We start from the raw sequence: 15,839 nt of genomic DNA, 5'->3' as shown, positions 1-15,839 counted from the left end.
AGGCGGAGGACTAGGTCTTTCTCTGTGGTCTCCACAGGGGATTCAGACATCCCGTCGTCTTGGGAGATGCAAGACGAGCCTGCATTCAATTCACTGCAGGGATATCCGGCCTTACTTCGAGTCAGAGCATCTCGGTGTCCATTCCACTTGAGGCCACAAAATCAGGGTCCCTCTCACATACCTGTAGCTGAGAGAAGCCTCCTCTTGAGGTGCTTGTGGAAAGTTGGTATCCCAGTTGAGTCGAAGCCAGGGACTAAGCTCTCATCTCGAGTTGATTTGGGGTCCACGGAGCCCTTTCGTGTTGCTCCAGTGACCTCAGGATCCCTCTAGACTTGAGACAGTGATTTTGGGTTTTCTCTGGAGTGCCATCAAGGAAATCAAGGCTCCTTTCCCGTTTGATATGGAACACGGAATTGCTCTGCACGCAGTGCAGGGGAATCGGGCCTCATCTCGCGGCGAGGGGGAAGTCTCATGGTTTTTCTGGAGTTGCGGCCGGACCATGGGCTATATTCTCGAGTTACGACGGGGAGGGCCCTTCCAGACACGTGTTTGTTCAGCGACGTCAGGACTCCTGCCTAGGTGCGAGGGACACCTCGGGATTCTCCTCGAGTCTTGGCATGACAATTGGGACGCGTCTCCACGTGAGGGGGGAGACCCAGGGTCCCTTTCCACGTGCCACAGGGATCCTGGGACTCCTATCCATTTTCAAGAGGAGTCAGGCATTGTCTCCTTTGGAAGCATTGATCTCCGCGGACCTCTCGAGTTTTCAAAGGATGTGAGGCCTCCGGTCACGAAGAGGCGGAGAATGAGGTCTTTCTCTGTGGTCTCCACAGGGGATTCAGACATCCCTTTGTCTTGGGAGATGCAAGACGAGCCTGCATTCAATTCACTGCAGGGATATCCGGCCTAACTTCGAGTCAGAGCATCTCTGTGTCCATTCCACTTGAGGCCACAAAATCAGCGTCCCTCTCACATACCTGTAGCTGAGAGAAGCCTCCTCTTGAGGTGCTTGTGGAAAGTTGGCATTCCTCTTGAGTCGAAGCCAGGGGCTAAGCTCTCATCTCGAGTTGATTTGGGGTCCACGGAGCCCTTTCGTGTTGGTACAGTGACCTCAGGATCCCTCTAGACTTGAGACAGTGATCTTGGGTTTTCTCTGGAGTGCCATCAAGGAAATCAAGTCTTTTTTCACGTTTGATGTGGAACACGGAATTGCTCTGCACGCAGTCCAGGGGAATCGGGCCTCATGTCGCGGCGAGGGGGAAGTCTCATGGTTTTTCTCGAGTTGCGGCCGGAACCTGGGGAATATTCTCGAGTTACGACGGGGAGGGCCCTTCCAGACACGTGTTTTTTCAGCGACTTTAAGACTCATACCTAGGAGCGAGGGACACTTCGGGTTTCTCCTCGAGTCTTGGCATGGCAATTGGGAGGCGTCTCCACGTGAGGCGGGAGACCCAGGGTCCCTTTCCACGTGCCAAAGGGATCCTGGGACTCCTATCCATTTTCAAGAGGAGTCAGGCATCGTGCCTTTGGAAGCATTGATCTCCGCGGACCTCTCGAGTTTTCAAAGGATGTGAGGCCTCCGTCAGCGATGAGGCGGAGAACTAGGTCTTTCTCTGTGTTCTGCACAGGGGATTCAGACATCCCTTCGTCTTGGGAGATGCAAGACGAGCCTGCATTCAATTCACTGCAGGGATATCCGGCCTTACTTCGAGTCAGAGCATCTCGGTGTCCATTCCACTTGAGGCCACAAACTCAGGGTCCCTTCACATACCTGTAGCTGAGAAAAGCCTCCTCTTGAGGTGCTTTTGGAAAGTTGGTATTCCTCTTGAGTCGAAGCCAGGGACTAAGCTCTCATCTCGAGTTGATTTGGGGTCCACGGAGCCCTTTCGTGTTGCTCAAGTGACCTCAGGATCCCTCTAGACTTGAGACAGTGATCTTGGGTTTTCTCTGGAGTGCCATCAAGGAAATCAAGGCTCCTTTCACGTTTGATGTGGAACTCTGAATTGCTCTGCACGCAGTGCAGGGGAATCGGGCCTCATCTCGCGGCGAGGGGGAGGTCTCATATTTTTTCTAAAGTTGCGGCCGGAACCTGATTTATATTCTCGAGTTACGACGGGGAGGGCCCTTCCAGACACGTGTTTGTTCAGCGACGTCAGGACTCCTGCCTAAGTGCGAGGTACACTTCGGGATTCTCCTCGAGTCTTGGCATGGCAATTGGGACGCGTCTCCACGTGAGGCGGGAGACCCAGGGTCCCTTTCCACGTGCCACAGGGATCCTGGGACTCCTATCCATTTTCAAGAGGAGTCAGGCATCGTCTCCTTTGGAAGCATTGATCTCCGCGGACCTCTCGAGTTTTCAAAGGATGTGAGGCCTCCGGTCGCGTTGAGGCGGAGGACTAGGTCTTTCTCTGTGGTCTCCACAGGGGATTCAGACATCCCTTCGTCTTGGGAGATGCAAGACGAGCCTGCATTCAATTCACTGCAGGGATATCCGGCCTTACTTCGAGTCAGAGCATCTCGGTGTCCATTCCACTTGAGGCCACAAACTCAGGGTCCTCTCACATACCTGTAGCTGAGAGAAGCCTCCTCTTGAGGTGCTTGTGGAAAGTTGGTATTCCTCTTGAGTCGAAGCCAGGGACTAAGCTCTCATCTCGAGTTGATTTGGGGTCCACGGAGCCCTTTCGTTTTGCTCCAGTGACCTCAGGATCCCTCTAGACTTGAGACAGGGATCTTGGGTTTTCTCTGGAGTGCCATCAAGGAAATCAAGGCTCCTTTCACGTTTGATATGGAACTCCGAATTGCTCTTCATGCAGTGCAGGGGAATCGGGCCTGAACTCCTGGCGAGGGGGAAATCTCATGGTTTTTCTCGTGTTGCGGCCCGAACCTGGGGTATATTCTCGAGTTACGACGGGGAGGGCCCTTCCAGACACGTGTTTGTTCAGCGAAGTCAGGACTCCTGCCTAGGTGCGAGGGACACCTCGGGATTCTCCTCGAGTCTTGGCATGGCAATTTGGACCCGTCTCCACGTGAGGCGGGAGACCCAGGCTCCCTTTCCACGTGCCACAGGGATTCTGGGACTCCTATCCATTTTCAAGAGGAGTCAGGCATCGTCTCCTTTGGAAGCATTGATCTCCACGGACCGCTCGAGTTTTCAAAGGATGTGAGGCCTCCGGTCGCCATGAGGCGGAGAACTCGGTCTTTCTCTGTGGTCTCCACAGGGGATTCACACATCCCATCGTCTTGGGAGGTGCAAGACAGGCCTACATTCAATCCACTGCAGGGATATCCGGCCTTACTTCGAGTCAGAGCATCTCGGTGTCCATTCCACTTGAGGCCACAAACTCAGGGTCTCTCTCACATTCCTGTAGCTGAGAGAAGCCTCCTCTTGAGGTGCTTGTGGAAAGTTGGTATTCCTCTTGAGTCGAAGCCAGGGACTAAGCTCTCATCTAGAGTTTATTTGGGGTCCACGGAGAACTTTCGTGTTGCTCCAGTGACCTCAGGATCCCTCTAGACTTGAGACAGTGATCTTGGGTTTTCTCTGGAGTGCCATCAAGGAAATCAAGGCTCCTTTCACGTTTGATGTGGAACTTTGAATTGCTCTGCAGGCAGTGCAGGGGAATCGGGCCTCATCTCGCGGCGAGGGGGAAGTCTCATGGTTTTTTTCGAGTTGCGGCCGGAACCTGGGGTATATTCTCGAGTTACGACGGGGAGGGCCCTTCCAGACACGTGTTTGTTCAGCGACGTCAGGACTCCTGCCTAGGTGCGAGGGACACCTCGGGATTCTCCTAGAGTCTTGGCATGGCAAATTGGATGCGGCTCCACGTGAGGCGGGAGACCCAGGGTCCCTTTCCACGTGCCACAGGGATCCTGGGACTCCTATCCATTTTCAAGAGGAGTCAGGCATCGTCTCCTTTGGAAGCATTGATCTCCGGGGACCTCTCGAGTTTTCAAAGGATGTGAGGCCTCCGGTCGCGATGAGGCGGAGGACTAGGCCTTTCTCTGTGGTCTCCACAGCGGATTCAGACATCCCTTCGTCATGGGAGATGCAAGACGAGCCTGCATTCAATTCACTGCAGGGATTTCCGGCCTTACTTCGAGTCAGAGCATCTCGGTGTCCATTCCACTTGAGGGCACAAACTCAGGGTCCCTCTCACATACCTGTAGCTGAGAGAAGCCTCCTCTTGAGGTGCTTGTGGAAAGTTTGTATTCCTCTTGAGTCGAAGCCAGGGACTAAGCTCTCATCTCGAGTTGATTTGGGGTCCACGGAGAACTTTCGTTTTGCCCCAGTTATCCCAGGATCCCTCTAGACTTGAGACAATGATCTTGGGTTTTCTCTGGAGTGCCATCAAGGAAATCAAGGCTCCTTTCACGTTTGATGTGGAACTCTGAATTGCTCTGCACGCAGTGCAGGGGAATCGGGCCTCATCTCGCGGCGAGGGGGAAGTCTCATGGTTTTTCTCGAGTTGCGGCCTTAACCTGGGGTATATTCTCGAGTTACGACGGGGAGGGCCCTTACAGACACCTGTTTGTTCAGCGACGTCAGGACTCCTGCCTAGGTGCGAGGGACACCTCGGGATTCTCCTCGAGTCTTGGCATGGCAAAATGGACGCGGCTCCACGTGAGGCGGGAGACCCAGGGTCCCTTTCCACGTGCCACAGGGATCCTGGGACTCCTATCCATTTTCAAGAGGAGTCAGGCATCGTCTCCTTCGGAAGTATTGATCTGCGCGGACCTCTCGAGTTTTCAAAGGATGTGAGGCCTCCGGTCGCCATGAGGCGGAGGACTAGGCCTTTCTCTGTGGTCTCCACAGCGGATTCAGACATCCCTTCGTCATGGGAGATGCAAGACGAGCCTGCATTCAATTCACTGCAGGGATATCCGGCCTTACTTCGAGTCAGAGCATCTCTGTGTCCATTCCACTTGAGGCCACAAACTCAGGGTCCCTCTCACATACCTGTAGCTGAGAGAAGCCTCCTCTTGAGGTGCTTGTGGAAAGTTGGTATTCCTCTTGAGTCGAAGACAGGGACTAAGCTCTCATCTCGAGTTGTTTTGGGGTCCACAGAGCCCTTTCGTGTTGCTCCAGTGACCTCAGGATCCATCTAGACTTGAGACAGTGATCTTGGGTTTTCTCTGGAGTGCCATCAAGGAAATCAAGGCTCCTTTCACGTTTGATGTGGAACTCGGAATTGCTCTGCATGCAGTGCAGGGGAATCGGGCCTGAACTCCTGGCGAGGGGGAAATCTCATGGTTTTTCTCGAGTTGCGGCCCGAAACTGGGGTATATTCTCGAGTTACGACGGGGAGGGCCCTTCCAGACACGTGTTTGTTCAGCGACGTCAGGACTCCTGCCTAGGTGCGAGGGACACCTCGGGATTCTCCTCGAGTCTTGGCATGGCAAGTGAGACGCGTCTCCACGTGATGCGGGAGACCCAGGGTCCCTTTCCACGTGCCACAGGGATCCTGGGACTCCTATCCATTTTCAAGAGGAGTCAGGCATCGTCTCCTTCGGAAGTATTGATTTCCGCGGACCTCTCGAATTTTCAAAGGATATGAGGCCTCCGGTTGCGTTGAGGTGGAGGACTAAGTCTTTCTCTGTGGTCTCCACAGGGGATTCAGACAACCCTTCGTCTTGGTAGAGGCAAGACGAGCCTGCATTCAATTCACTGCAGGGATATCCGGCCTTACTTCGAGTCAGAGCATCTCGGTGTCCATTCCACTTGAGGCCACAAACTCAGGGTCCCTCAAATATTCCTGTTGCTGAGAGAAGCCTCCTCTTGTGATGCTTGTGGAAAGTTGGTATTCCTCTTGAGTCGAAGACAGGGACTAAGCTCTCATCTCGAGTTGATTTGGGGTCCACAGATCCATTTCCTGTTGGTCCAGTGACCTCAGGATCCCTCTAGACTTGAGACAGTGATCTTGGGTTTTCTCTGGAGTGCCATCAATGAAATCAAGGCTCCTTTCACGTTTGATGTGGAACACGAAATTGCTCTGCATGCAGTTCAGAGGAATCAGGCCTCAACTCGCGGCGAGGGGTAAATCTCATGGTTTTTCTCGAGTTGCGTCCCGAACCTGGGGTATATTCTCGAATTACGACGGGGAGGGCCTTTCCAGACACGTGTTTGTTCAGCGACGTCAGGACTCCTGCCTAGGTGCGAGGGACACCTCGGAATTCTCCTCGAGTCTTGGCATGGCAATTTGGACGCGTCTCCACGTGAGGCGGGAGACCCAAGGTCCCTTTCCACGTGCCACAGGGATCCTGGGACTCCTATCCATTTTCAAGAGGAGTCAGGCATCGTCTCCTTTGGAAGCATTGATCTCCGCGGACCTCTCGAGTTTTCAAAGGATGTGAGGCCACCGGACGCGATGAGGCGGAGAACTCGGTCTTTCTCTGTGATCTCCACAGGGGATTCAGACATCCCTTCGTCTTGGGAGATGCAAGATGAGCCTGCATTCAATTCACTGCAGGGATATCCGGCCTTTCTTCGAGTCAGAGCATCTCAGTGTCCATTCCACTTGAGGCCACACACTCAGGGTCCCTCTCACATACCTGTAGCTGAGAGAAGCCTCCTCTTGAGGTGCTTGTGGAAAGTTCCTATTCCTCTTGAGTCGAAGCTAGGGACAAAGCTCTCATCTCGAGTTGATTTGGGGTCAATGGAGCCCTTTCATGTTGCTCCAGTGACCTCAGGATCCCTCTAGACTTGAGACAGTGATCTTGGGTTTTCTCTGGAGTGCCATCAAGGAAATCAAGGCTCCTTTCACGTTTGATGTGGAACGCGGAATTGCTCTGCACGTAGTGCAGGGGAATCGGGCCTCATCTCGCGGTGAAGGGGAAATCTCATGGTTTTTCTCGAGTTGCGGCCGGAACCTGGGGTATATTCTCGAGTTACGACGTGGAGGGCCCTTCCATACACGTGTTTGTTCAGCGATGTCAGGACTCCTGCCTAGGTGCGAGGGACACCTCGGGATTCTCCACGAGTCTTGGCATGGCAATTGGGACGCGTCTCCACGTGAGGCGGGAGACCCAGTGTCCCTTTCCAGGTGCCACAGGGATCCTGGGACTCCTATCCATTTTCAAGAGGAGTCAGGCATCATCTCCTTTGGAAGCATTGATTTCCGCATACCTCTCATGTTCTCAAAGGATGTGAGGCCTCCGGTCGCGATGAGGCGGAGGACTAGGTCTTTCTCTGTGGTCTCCACAGGGGATTCAGACATCCCTTCGTCTTGGGAGTTGCAAGACGAGCCTGCTTTCAATTCACTGCAGGGATATCCGGCCTTACTTCGAGTCAGAGCATCTCGGTGTCCATTCCACTTGAGGCCACAAACTCAGGGTCCTACTCACATACCTGTAGCTGAGAGAAGCCTCCTCTTGAGGTGCTTGTGGAAAGTTGGTATTCCTCTTGAGTCGAAGCCAGGGACTAAGCTCTCATCTCGAATTGATTTGGGGTCCATGGAGACCTTTCGTGTTGCTCCAGTGACCTCAGGATCCCTCTAGACTTGAGACAGTGATCTTGGGATTTCTCTGGAGTGCCATCAAGGAAATCATGGCTCCTTTCACCTTTGATGTGGAACACGGAATTGCTATGCACGCAGTGCAGGGAAATCGGGCCTCATGTCGCGGCGAGGGGGAAGTCTCATGGTTTTTCTCGAGTTGCGGCCGGAACCTGGGGTATATTCTCGAGTAACGGCGGGGAGGGCCCTTCAAGACACGTGTTTGTTCAGCGACGTCACGACTCCAGCCTAGGTGCGAGGGACACGTCGGTATTCTCCTCGAGTCTTGGCATGGCAATTGGGACGCGTCTCCACGTGAGGGGGGAGACCCAGGGTCCCTTTCCACGTGCCACAGGGATCCTGGGACTCCTATCCATTTTCAAGAGGAGTCAGGCATCGTCTCCTTTGGAAGCATTGATCTCCGCGGACCTCTTGAGTTTTCAAAGGATGTGAGGCCCCGGTCGCATTGAGCCGGAGACATAGGGCTTTCTCTGTCTTCTGCACAGGGGATTCAGACATCCCTTCGTCTTGGGAGATGCAAGACGAGCCTGCATTCAATTCACTGCAGGGATATCCGGCCCTACTTCGAGTCAGAGCATCTCGGTGTCCATTGCACTTGAGGCCACAAACTCAGGGTTCCTCTCACATACCTGTAGCTGAGAGAAGCCTCCTCTTGAGGTGCTTGTGGAAAGTTGGTATTCCAGTTGACTTGAAGCCAGGGACTAAGCTCTCATCTCGAGTTGATTTGGGGTCCACGGAGCCCTTTCGTGTTGGTACAGTGACCTCAGGATCCCTCTAGACTTGAGACAGTGATCTTGGGTTTTCTCTGGAGTGCCATCAAGGAAATCAAGTCTTTTTTCACGTTTGATGTGGAACACGGAATTGCTCTGCACGCAGTCCAGGGGAATCGGGCCTCATGTCGCGGCGAGGGGGAAGTCTCATGGTTTTTCTCGAGTTGCGGCCGGAACCTGGGGTATATTCTCGAGTTACGACGGGGAGGGCCCTTCCAGACACGTGTTTGTTCAGCGACTTTAAGACTCCTACCTAGGAGCGAGGGACACCTCGGGATTCTCCTCGAGTCTTGGCATGGCAATTGGGAGGCGTCTCCACGTGAGGCGGGAGACCCAGGGTCCCTTTACACGTGCCAAAGGGATCCTGGGACTCCTATCCATTTTCAAGAGGAGTCAGGCATCGTCTCCTTTGGAAGCATTGATCTCCGCGGACCTCTCGAGTTTTCAAAGGATGTGAGGCCTCCGTCAGCGATGAGGCGGAGAACTAGGTCTTTCTCTGTGGTCTCCACAGGGGATTCAGACATCCCTTCGTCTTGGGAGATGCAAGACGAGCCTGCATTCAATTCACTGCAGGGATATCCGGCCTTACTTCGAGTCAGAGCATCTCGGTGTCCATTCCACTTGAGGCCACAAACTCAGGGTCCCTTCACATACCTGTAGCTGAGAAAAGCCTCCTCTTGAGGTGCTTTTGGAAAGTTGGTATTCCTCTTGAGTCGAAGCCAGGGACTAAGCTCTCATCTCGAGTTGATTTGGGGTCCACGGAGCCCTTTCGTGTTGCTCAAGTGACCTCAGGATCCCTCTAGACTTGAGACAGTGATCTTGGGTTTTCTCTGGAGTGCCATCAAGGAAATCAAGGCTCCTTTCACGTTTGATGTGGAACTCTGAATTGCTCTGCACGCAGTGCAGGGGAATCGGGCCTCATCTCGCGGCGAGGGGGAGGTCTCATATTTTTTCTAAAGTTGCGGCCGGAACCTGATTTATATTCTCGAGTTACGACGGGGAGGGCCCTTCCAGACACGTGTTTGTTCAGCGACGTCAGGACTCCTGCCTAAGTGCGAGGTACACCTCGGGATTCTCCTCGAGTCTTGGCATGGCAATTGGGACGCGTCTCCACGTGAGGCGGGAGACCCAGGGTCCCTTTCCACGTGCCACAGGGATCCTGGGACTCCTATCCATTTTCAAGAGGAGTCAGGCATCGTCTCCTTTGGAAGCATTGTTCTGCGCGGACCTCTAGAGTTGTCAAAGGATGTGAGGCCTCCGGTCGCGTTGAGGCGGAGGACTAGGTCTTTCTCTGTGGTCTCCACAGGGGATTCAGACATCCCTTCGTCTTGGGAGATGCAAGACGAGCCTGCATTCAATTCACTGCAGGGATATCCGGCCTTACTTCGAGTCAGAGCATCTCGGTGTCTATTCCACTTGAGGCCACAAACTCAGGGTCCTCTCACATACCTGTAGCTGAGAGAAGCCTCCTCTTGAGGTGCTTGTGGAAAGTTGGTATTCCTCTTGAGTCGAAGCCAGGGACTAAGCTCTCATCTTGAGTTGATTTGGGGTCCACGGAGCCCTTTCGTGTTGCTCCAGTGACCTCAGGATCCCTCTAGACTAGAGACAGTGACTTTGGGTTTTCTCTGGAGTGCCATCAAGGAAATCAAGGCTCCTTTCACGTTTGATGTGGAACTCTGAATTGCTCTGCACGCAGTGCAGGGGAATCGGTCCTCATCTCGCGGCGAGGGGGAGGTCTCATATTTTTTCTAAAGTTGCGGCCGGAACCTGATTTATATTCTCGAGTTACGACGGGGAGGGCCCTTCCAGACACGTGTTTGTTCAGCGACGTCAGGACTCCTGCCTAGGTGCGAGGGACACCTAGGGATTCTCCTCGAGTCTTGGCATGGCAATTGGGACGCGTCTCCACGTGAGGCGGGAGACCCAGGGTCCCTTTCCACGTGCCACAGGGATCCTGGGACTCCTATCCATTTTCAAGAGGAATCAGGCATCGTCTCCTTTGGAAGCAGTGATCTCCGCGGACCTCTTAAGTTTTCAAAGGATGTGAGGCCTCCGTTCGCGATGAGGCGGAGGACTAGGTCTTTCTCTGTGGTCTCCACAGCGGATTCAGACATCCCTTCGTTTTGGGAGATGCAAGACGAGCCTGCATTCAATTCACTGCAGGGATATCCGGCCTTACTTCGAGTCAGAGCATCTCGGTGTCCATTCCACTTGAGGGCACAAACTCAGGGTCCCTCTCACATACCTGTAGCTGAGAGAAGCCTCCTCTTGAGGTGCTTGTGGAAAGTTGGTATTCCTCTTAAGTCGAAGCCAGGGACTAAGCTCTCATCTCGAGTTGATTTGGGGTCCACGGAGAACTTTCGTTTTGCTCCAGTTATCCCAGGATCCCTCTAGACTTGAGACAGTGATCTTGGGTTTTCTCTGGAGTGCCATCAAGGAAATCAAGGCTCCTTTCACGTTTGATGTGGAACTCTGAATTACTCTGCACGCAGTGCAGGGGAATCGGGCCTCATCTCGCGGCGAGGGGGAAGTCTCATGGTTTTTCTCGAGTTGCGGCCTTAACCTGGGGTATATTCTCGAGTTACGACGGGGAGGGCCCTTACAGACACCTGTTTGTTCAGCGACGTCAGGACTCCTGCCTAGGTGCGAGGGACACCTCGGGATTCTCCTCGAGTCTTGGCATGGCAAAATGGACGCGTCTCCACGTGAGGCGGGAGACCCAGGGTCCCTTTCCACGTGCCACAGGGATCCTGGGACTCCTATCCATTTTCAAGAGGAGTCAGGCATCGTCTCCTTCGGAAGTATTGATCTGCGCGGATCTCTCGAGTTTTCAAAGGATATGAGGAATCCGGTTGGGTTGAGGTGGAGGACTAGGTCTTTCTCTGTGGTCTCCACAGGGGATTCAGACATCCCTTCTTCTTGGGAGATGCAAGACGAGCCTGCATTCAATTCACTGCAGGGATATCCAGCCTTACTTCGAGTCAGAGCATCTCGGTGTCCATTCCACTTGAGGCCACAAACTCAGGGTCCCTCTCACATACCTGTAGCTGAGAGAAGCCTCCTCTTGAGGTGCTTGTGGAAAGTTGGTATTCCTCTTGAGTCGAAGCCAGGGACTAAGCTCTCATCTCGAGTTGATTTGGGGTCCACGGAGCCCTTTCGTGTTGCTCCAGTGACCTCAGGATCCCTCTAGACTTGAGACAGTGATCTTGGGTTTTCTCTGGAGTGCCATCAAGGAAATCAAGGCTCCTTTCACGTTTGATATGGAACTCCGAATTGCTCTTCATGCAGTGCAGGGGAATCGGGCCTGAACTCCTGGCGAGGGGGAAATCTCATGGTTTTTCTCGTGTTGCGGCCCGAACCTGGGGTATATTCTCGAGTTACGACGGGGAGGGCCCTTCCAGACACGTGTTTGTTCAGCGAAGTCAGGACTCCTGCCTAGGTGCGAGGGACACCTCGGGATTCTCCTCGAGTCTTGGCATGGCAATTTGGACCCGTCTCCACGTGAGGCGGGAGACCCAGGCTCCCTTTCCACGTGCCACAGGGATTCTGGGACTCCTATCCATTTTCAAGAGGAGTCAGGCATCGTCTCCTTTGGAAGCATTGATCTCCACGGACCGCTCGAGTTTTCAAAGGATGTGAGGCCTCCGGTCGCCATGAGGCGGAGAACTCGGTCTTTCTCTGTGGGCTCCACAGGGGATTCACACATCCCATCGTCTTGGGAGGTGCAAGACAGGCCTACATTCAATCCACTGCAGGGATATCCGGCCTTACTTCGAGTCAGAGCATCTCGGTGTCCATTCCACTTGAGGCCACAAACTCAGGGTCTCTCTCACATACCTGTAGCTGAGAGAAGCCTCCTCTTGAGGTGCTTGTGGAAAGTTGGTATTCCTCTTGAGTCGAAGCCAGGGACTAAGCTCTCATCTAGAGTTTATTTGGGGTCCACGGAGAACTTTCGTGTTGCTCCAGTGACCTCAGGATCCCTCTAGACTTGAGACAGTGATCTTGGGTTTTCTCTGGAGTGCCATCAAGGAAATCAAGGCTCCTTTCACGTTTGATGTGGAACTTTGAATTGCTCTGCAGGCAGTGCAGGGGAATCGGGCCTCATCTCGCGGCGAGGGGGAAGTCTCATGGTTTTTTTCGAGTTGCGGCCGGAACCTGGGGTATATTCTCGAGTTACGACGGGGAGGGCCCTTCCAGACACGTGTTTGTTCAGCGACGTCAGGACTCCTGCCTAGGTGCGAGGGACACCTCGGGATTCTCCTAGAGTCTTGGCATGGCAAATTGGATGCGGCTCCACGTGAGGCGGGAGACCCAGGGTCCCTTTCCACGTGCCACAGGGATCCTGGGACTCCTATCCATTTTCAAGAGGAGTCAGGCATCGTCTCCTTTGGAAGCATTGATCTCCGGGGACCTCTCGAGTTTTCAAAGGATGTGAGGCCTCCGGTCGCGATGAGGCGGAGGACTAGGCCTTTCTCTGTGGTCTCCACAGCGGATTCAGACATCCCTTCGTCATGGGAGATGCAAGACGAGCCTGCATTCAATTCACTGCAGGGATTTCCGGCCTTACTTCGAGTCAGAGCATCTCGGTGTCCATTCCACTTGAGGGCACAAACTCAGGGTCCCCCTCACATACCTGTAGCTGAGAAAAGCCTCCTCTTGAGGTGCTTGTGGAAAGTTTGTATTCCTCTTGAGTCGAAGCCAGGGACTAAGCTCTCATCTCGAGTTGATTTGGGGTCCACGGAGCACTTTCGTGTTGCTCCAGTGACCTCAGGATCCCTCTAGACTTGAGACAGTGATCTTGGGTTTTCTCTGGAGTGCCATCAAGGAAATCAAGGCTCCTTTCACGTTTGATGTGGAACACGGAATTGCTCTGCACGCAGTGCAGGGGAATCGGGCCTCATCTCGCGGCGAGGGGGAAGTCTCATGGTTTTTCTCGAGTTGCGGCCAGAACCTGGGGTATATTCTCGAGTTACGACGGGGAGGGCCCTTCCAGACACGTGTTTGTTCAGCGACGTCAGGACTCCTGCCTAGGTGCGAGGGACACCTCAGGATTCTCCTCGATTCTTGGCATGGCAATGGGGACGCGTCTCCACGTGAGGCGGGAGACCCAGCGTCCCTTTCCACGTGTCACAGGGATCCTGGGACTCCTATCCATTTTCAAGAGGAGTCAGGCATCGTTTCCTTTGGAAGCATTGATCTCCGCGGACCTCTCGAGTTTTCAAAGGATTTGAGGCCTCCGGTCGCGATGATGCGCAGGACTAGGTCTTTCTCTGTGGTCTCCACAGCGGATTCAGACATCCCTTCGTCTTGGGAGATGCAAGACGAGCCTGCATTCAATTCACTGCAGGGATATCCGGCCTTACTTCGAGTCAGAGCATCTCGGTGTCCATTCCACTTGAGGCCACAAACTCAGGGTACCTCTCACATCCATGTAGCTTAGAGAGGCTCTTCTTGAGGTGCTTCTGGAAACTTGGTATTCCTCTTGAGTCGAAGCCAGGGACTAAGCTCTCATCTCGAGTTGATTTGGGGTCCACGAAGCCCCTTCGTGTTGCTCCAGTGACCTCAGGATCCCTCTAGACTTGAGACAGTGACTTTGGGTTTTCTCTGGAGTGCCATCAAGGAAATCAAGGCTCCTTGCAAGTTTAATGTGGAACACGGAATTGCTCTGCACGCAATGCAGGGGAATCGGGCCTCATCTCGCGGCGAGGGGGAGGTCTCATGGTTTTTCTCGAGTTGCGGCCAGAACCTGGGGTATATTCTCGAGTTACGACGGAGAGGGCCCTTCCAGACACGTGTTTGTTCAGCGACGTCAGGACTCCTGCCTAGGTGCAAGGGACACCTCGGGATTCTCCTCGAGTCTTGGCATGGCAATTGGGATGCGTCTCGAAGTGAGGCGGGAGACCCAGGGTCCCTTTCCACGTGCCACAGGGATCCTGGGACTCCTATCCATTTTCAAGAGGAGTCAGGCATCGTCTCCTTTGGAAGCATTGATCTCCGCGGACCTCTCGAGTTTTCAAAGGGTGTGAGGCCTCCGGTCGCGATGAGGCGGAGAACTAGGTCTTTCTCTGTGGACTCCACAGGGGATTCAGACATCCCTTCGTTTTGGGAGATGCAAGACGAGCCTGTAATCAATTCACTGCAGGGATATTTGGCCTTATTTCGAGTCAGAGCATCTCGGTGTCCATTCCACTTGAGGCCACAAACTCAGGGTCCCTCTCACATACCTGTAGCTGAGAGAAGCCTCCTCTTGAGGTGCTTGTGGAATGTTGGTATTCCTCTTGAGTCGAAGCCAGGGACTAAGCTCTCATCTCGAGTTGATTTGGGGTCCACGGAGCCCTTTCGTGTTGCTCCAGTGACCTCAGGTTCCGTCTAGACTTGAGACAGTGTTCTTGGGTTTTCTCTGGAGTGCCATCAAGGAAATCAAGGCTCCTTTCACGTTTGATGTGGAACACGGAATTGCTCTGCACGCAGTGCAGGGGTATCGGGCCTCATCTCACGGCGAGGGGGAAGTCTCATGGTTTTTCTCGAGTGGCGGCCGGAACCTGGGGTATATTCTCGCGTTACGACCGGGTGTGCCCTTCCAGACACGGGTTTGTTCAGCGACGTCAGAACCAATGCCTAGGTTCGATGGACACCTCGGTATTCTCCCCGAGGCTTGGCATGGCAATTGGGACTCGTCTCCACGTGAGGCGGGAGACCCAGGGTCCCTTTCCACGTGCCACAGGGATCCTGGGACTCCTATCCATTTTCAAGAGGAGTCAGGCATCGTCTCCTTTGGAAGCAGTGATTTCCGCGGACCTCTCGAATTTTCAAAGGATGTGAGGCCTTTGATTGCGATGAGGTGGAGAACTAGTTCTTTCTCTGTGGTCTCCACAGGGGATTCAGACATCGCTTCGTCTTGGGAGATGAAAGACGAGACTGCTTTAAATTCACTACAGGGATATCCAGCCTTACTTCGAGTCAGAGCATCTCAGTGTCCATTCCACTTGAGGCCACAAACTCAGGGTCCCTCTCACATACCTGTAGCTGAGAGAAGCCTCCTCTTGAGGTGCTTGTGGAAAGTTGGTATTCCTCTTGAGTCTAAGCCAGGGACTAAGCTCTAATCTCGAGTTGATTTGGGTTCCACGGAGCCCTTTCTTGTTGCTACAGTGACCTCAGGATCCCTCTAGACTTGAGACAGTGATCTTGGGTTTTCTCTGGAGTACCATCAAGGAAATCAAGGCTCCTTTCATGTTTGACGTGGAACACGGAATTGCTCTGCACGCAGTGCAGGGGAATCGGGCCTCATCTCGTGGCGAGGGGGAAGTCTCATGGTTTTTCTCGAGTTGCGGCCGGAACCTGGGGTACATTCTCGAGTGACGAATGGGGGTTCACTTCCAGACACGTGTTTGTTCAGCGACGTCAGAACCCATGCCTAGGTTCGATGGACACCTCGGTATTCTCCCCGAGGCTTGACATGGCAATTGGGACGCGTCTCCACGTGAGACGGGAGACCCAGGGTCCCTTTCCACGTGCCACAGCGATCCTGGGACTCCTATCCATTTTCAAGAGGAGTCAGACA

Source organism: Dama dama, chromosome 2 (genome assembly GCF_033118175.1).
Source record: "Dama dama isolate Ldn47 chromosome 2, ASM3311817v1, whole genome shotgun sequence".
Classification (NCBI taxonomy): domain Eukaryota; kingdom Metazoa; phylum Chordata; class Mammalia; order Artiodactyla; family Cervidae; genus Dama; species Dama dama.
Note: the sequence above shows the minus strand (reverse complement) of the source record.